Below are 6,288 nucleotides of genomic sequence, written 5' to 3' on the forward strand. Positions count from 1 at the left end.
CAATGGCGCTCGCTCGCTCAAGGTAAGACTGAGCTGATGAATAAATTAAGAGCGTAGCGCTCGGCACACGTACTGACTGAGTATTGTAAGCAAGATTGTAAGTTTGCCGCCTGTTGGTGTGGTCACGCAATTGGTCCCACTGCGTCGCTTAACGTTCACTGTGTCACTGAGGGCTACTGGTGAGGCCTTCATGCCTGATTGTGGCATGACAGTATGCCATTAAGGACAATTACTTGTTGCCGCCAGCCATTCTAGTAAATTTTAAATCAAAACTGCTGTCAGCTCTTCAACAGTCGGTTAGATTTTACACCTGCCGCCAAACTAATGAGTTAGCAGGCGCTCGGTATAGAACACTGTACATACATACATGTAGAATACTCCATATATAGTAGTCACACACATGCATACATAAATGGAATATACTTGTGTGTGTGCATAGCACTCGATGACTTGTCGGCTAAGCGAGTCAGTACTTAATGTAACGCATACTTTTAGGGGCCACAACAACCAATTGGTGACAGCAGCGGACAACTGTTAGCTCCACTCACTTATACAGCAGATAAAGCCACAAAACGGCAACCATGAAATTATCAACCAAGTGCCTAGCTCTATTTGCCTTTTCTAGGCTAGTGGTTGCTGCTGGTGTTGTTGGGCGGAAGGAAAAACGAATGTTTAGGCAATGCAAGGCACAAAACGGCAGTGCTGAATCATAAAAGCATCAGATTAAATTGCAAAAACGTGATAGTGGTTTGCTAGAAGCACTGCAGCTGTTGCTGGCAATCCAGAAAACTACTGCACTACAGCTTCATGGCGGTTGCACAGGTCCAATTAAACTTGTGAGTTGGCTAAGAGTAGCTCAAGCGCAAAAGGCTTGTCGAGCTTGAGCTTGACGAACAACAAAAAAGTATATCAGACTGATTTCTTTATAAAATTTAAAAACAAAGATATACACACATATTTTTGAAAGCAATTAAATATATCCAAAAAAACCAAACAGAACTGAGTATCCTAATTCAGAAAGCAGCAGTAGAAGCGTAAATGAGTAACCCATAATAAATTCGTATTCAAAGCAAACTGTCTAAAACACATTTATATATTCAAAAGCAAACGAACAGGCATACATATCTTAATATGCAACCGTGTGTTATGGCCTTTGTACCCCTGCATGGTGTGCATATTGAATACCTGCCATGTTTTGAACCTCTGTCGCACAAACATGCTCTTTTATTTCTCCATTTTCGTGTGCTCAATGAATATTCAGTGAATTTTTAGTTTTAACTAAAACTAACGCACACAAATGCAAGAGCCGTGCACGCTTACGTTGGTATGTGTTACTTTGTTGCTGTGACAGCGGGATCTTCACTGACAGCAGCATGAGCAACATTAACAATGCCAAAGCAGGAAGGCATTCGCCTGTGTCAGCTCATAAGCGTCAAGCGGAAAATATGTAATTTTCTTACTTATGCATAGTTGAAAAATAGCAAATAGAAGAATAATTTAATAAGTCCGCTGGCAAACATGTACATATGTTAGTGTTGCACAGTGAAAAATTTTGATTTTCGTTAGATGTATGCAAGTGATTGCTTTACTGGCAAAAATGTTATTACTTACTAGAGCAACTTTTGGAAAGATTTTTTCATATTGCCAGCAGTTGCCGGTGTATTTTAGCAAGCCTTTTCAAATTTCTCTATAAAATAAAGTTCTCCTCCATAAATCTGGTTGAAACACAAATCGAGTGAATAATGTCTTCCTCATGCTATAAGCGTACGCATCGGGGTTTATATTCATCGGATTTCAAATGTAGAACCAATTTCAGTGAATACAAGTTTTATACTAGCTCTTTTTCTTGCTTTCGAATAAAAGACCTTTAGTAAGCCAGAAAACAATTCAGTTTAATTCTTTAGTGTAGCACAGGCGATGTTCTGATAATAAATACTATAGGAACGCGCTTGATAATTCCATAATTTTCGTGATGTTGTTCAAAAATACTTACCAAATATATGCATCTACTATACTAACCTATATATTGGGTAGTCGAAAAAGTCTTTTTGTATTTCTAATCAAATTTCAACTTTTTTATATTTACACCAATAAAGAAATAAACAATTTTGGTCGACCACTTTTTGCCATTTTTCCGCTAGAGACATTATTCCATCAGTGTAAATCGAAATCTCGGAATTTCCACAACGGAAGCGAGCGAACCAATGTTGTGCTACACGAACTGAAATAACAACGTCGCTGTAAATTTCACAAACCTCATTGATGGCTTGCGTGGCATTCTTCCCTTTTTTTATAAAAAAAATTTCAAAATATAGCAAACTTCTTCATTATTTTCACTCATTTTTGAAAAGCTGTAACTTTTTTCCAACTTCCCCGAGTTTAATTTTTTTTTGGTTCAATGAAGCTGAAAACGCACCCAACGCTATATAGTATGACACAATGTGATTGGTGATATACGACTGCAACGACAATTATTGACCAAATACAAAAAGACTTTTTCGACTATCCAATATGTAAAAGTATACAGGTCTATAAAGCCCACGACTAATGTATAAGTAGAGTCACTTTTAAGGAAAAACAGATGTGCGCCAATTTTGAACTAATATCGCACGAAGCACCTTCGAAGTGGTAGTTCATAACTCGCACCACTAAGTTACGCCAGTAAATTTTGATTGTTGTAACCAGTAACCTCTAAAAGCTTTTCGAAGCATTTTCGGTTTTTTCCAAAAAAATGATTCATATGTCACACATTTTCTTTCATGAGAAAGTTTTGTTAACTTAAGCTACCGTTATTTGAAGCCTTCTCAAGCAATCTAAGCTAATGGCGCGGAAAAGTTGCCAACATTATATGGTTTAAAAACCATTAATTTACTGAAGTCCTTCAAAAATAAACGTTCTACTTACTTTGCTTGCAAAATCAATATCGGTAGAATGATTTAATTTACCAACACTCGAAATGTACAATTGAATGCAAAACAAATCATCAATCAATCATTATCTGAGTGACGTTATAATAGATATCAAATTATCGACAGCTCAAATAAATGCCATTTCACGTCCGATGTTTGTGTTTTGTTTTTGTTTTTGTTCGGTAGTGTTATGTATTTACCATTAGCGCCGGCATTACCGCTGGACCATGAGTGACCGCTGAACCAGCACAGTTACGGTTGATAAATTAAGCCTTCGCCGGAAAGTCAAAAAGTTTTAGGTAAATGAAAAATCATCGTTTTTATTGCCATTTATAGCGGACACAAAAAGAGCCACAGAAGAAAAAATCAACAATAAAGCCAATAAAGTTCGAGCGATTTGCTTTCTCGATTGGGATAATTTACATTTTATAGCTTTTTAAGTTTAGCTAAGATTTGATGTTTTTCCAATATGCTTGTATCCACATCATATTAGGCGAGTTAAGCCGTTGCTAGGAAATAACTAAATTTATTGCGGCTCAAGTTCAGCACGCCGTAAAAGCAAAGTCTACATGTTTTACGTGAGTTTCGATTGGTAATGTCATTTCGGCATTTATTACCATAATCCATGGAGAATTGTCTTGCTGAAGTCAACTGTAATCGAATTTTGAAACGAAAATTGTATCTATTTTTACAGGTGTTGTGGTAAGATAGGGTATGTATTACTGAGAGCCATGATATTTTCAGTGGTTTATATTTCGTTATGTGTGAAACTTTAGAAATAAGCCCCTGCATGATTAATAATAATTAATAAGCAAGAATAAGTAAAAGAAAATAATGTCAAATAGTTACTATCTACCGTGTTTATTGCACAAGCATATGACTTAGCTTCTTCCGTAAAAGAAGTGAACCGTTAGGCAAAGCCAAATTCGTCATTTCGTGAGCGTCTCACAATTAGTGCAAAACGCATGCAGATTGGGTCAGTTGAAACTAGTTTTTATTTTCAATCCTGAAAAAGTCTTATAGATATGAACATATGTATAATAAGATTTTCTCCGTATCCGAAACTCTCGCATAAAACGAAACGAATCAACAGAATTCATCCGTAATTGAAATATTCTCCATACTAGTTCACATATTTAAAAATAGTTAAGAGCAGGGATAACTGTTTATTAATCAGAACAGAGTGAGAGCTTAGCCTGAACCTATTTAAACCATTTTGTGGTCAAAGAAATATGTTTTTAAAAATCCATTAAAGCTGGTAAAACATTGATCGATTTATTTGGTATAAAGTTTAACAAAGGAATACCGAAAAGAAACAGGTTAGAGAAATTTTTTTTTCAAGTGAACATGTATCAGGGGCACTATTATTGCAACATTTTATCTGCATATCTTTCTGGATGTCTGAGCTATTATAAAGACAGCTAAACAGATGGCATTACCTGATTATACCTGATATTAGGCGGCTTTATAATCGGTTTATCCACACTTTCAAGCCGTATCACGAACATATGATAAGAATGTTACGGACTAAATTCGATCTTTCTTCTTATAATATGAGCAATTTCATCTACTCTACACTCTACAATATAGTATATGAAGTAATCTATATCAAGGCCTGTTATATCATATTTTTATATTAATAAGTTGGCCAGGATACAATATATATGTATATAAATGATCAGCGTGGCGAGCTGGGTAGATTAAGCCATGTCCGGCTGTATGTACTTGTATATGTGATGAACTGGTCCGTTTGTTTCCGCTGAAAATGAAGTTTTTGTGTGGAAAACCATTTTATTTGGGGAGATATCTTTATGAAATTTGGTGCGGATTATTCCCCAAAACAACGCTTAAACGTTTGAAAAAATTCAGATCGAAGCACTATATCATTTAACTGCCATAAAAACTGAATGAACAAAATTAAGATAAAAATTTTCAACTTTAATTTTATATCGGACCAGTAAAAACTAGCGAAACGTTTTCAACAGCTTAAGTAAAGACATGCGTCTATCTCCTATAAGAACTGCACCTGGGAACATTATTACACTGATGAATTCCTTTTAATGCGATTATTGATTCATTACAATTATTTTAAGTAATTAATTCATTAACAGAGAAGATCATATAATTTATTTTCCAATTAACCGTTATGTTGAGGTAACCAGCAATAAATAAGCAATTGAGATTAATGATTATGCCTTTTCAGTGAAATTGTTTTGTTTAGCCTTTTTTTTACTCCAATGAGTGAAAACCTGTAATTAAAGTACGGGATGACAAAGTTGCGATTACTTTTCGGTATTTTAAATTAGAGCAACAAGTAAAGCGTTTAAATACATAATAAATAATGCATATGCTATTAAAAATGCAATCGCCTTATATTCAGCTACTTTCCATATTCAAAACAATTGAGCGATGGAAGGGAACACTTAAGGGATATTAATATCGTACACTCGTGGCCACGCAAACCTTACCACTAAACTTTTTTAAGTGTTTTGCATATTTGACAACACTTTATAGCGGCACTTTTTTTATTGAAATCTGAAATTAATAAAATAATAATTTGAGTATCCATTTGTGGTTTGAGGTGTCACTTCAGTGTCATATCACTTCAGTGGCGCATCCGCATAATGTAATACATCGAATTCAACACCTTATTGCGTTCATTTCACCATTCATGTTATTTTTTTGGAAATCCCTATGCAAGATATGAATTCAATTCACAGCCGCCCTTATGGGAAAGAAACTACAGTATTAATAAAAAATATCAAAATATATCGGAAACCTCAATCTTACTTCTATTAGGTCTAATATTTGTACATACCAACAGAGCAAAGTGCAAATAAACCAAAATGCAATAAATAAGTTTAAAGTTCTTATCAAAGCAAATTAATCTGAAATTTATGAGCTATTAATTACGTATACTTCATTGTTCCAGGGCATATATTAAAGCCTACTCGAAAAAATTTATACCATAATAAATGATTTAAGAAGCGATAAACATGCAAAGCGACAAATTGCAAAAAGTTTGTAAAAAATAAGAGCATAATTTTAAACCGTGTAATATATAGCACATCTAAGGCGCATAAAACTAACCGGAGGATGAAAATATCACAATTCATGTTACGCTAGGGAAGCAGATACCACACACACACACACACACACCCGCTTAAAGCATACTTCAGAGCGCGTCCGCAACGCTGATTCCAGACGACAGCGGATACACAGGTATGCTATAGCCATTGCGCCGCTTATGTGTATGTGCGTGTGTGTGTGTCTGCATAAGTGCAAGCGCGTTGCGGAGATACCTGGGAAGCATAAACGCTGATGGAACGAACGCGCTCATTCCGGCACGCACATAATAACAGCTTATCACACGCCTCTG

The sequence above is a fragment of the Bactrocera neohumeralis genome, chromosome 2 (assembly GCF_024586455.1).
Source record: "Bactrocera neohumeralis isolate Rockhampton chromosome 2, APGP_CSIRO_Bneo_wtdbg2-racon-allhic-juicebox.fasta_v2, whole genome shotgun sequence".
Lineage (NCBI taxonomy): Eukaryota > Metazoa > Arthropoda > Insecta > Diptera > Tephritidae > Bactrocera > Bactrocera neohumeralis.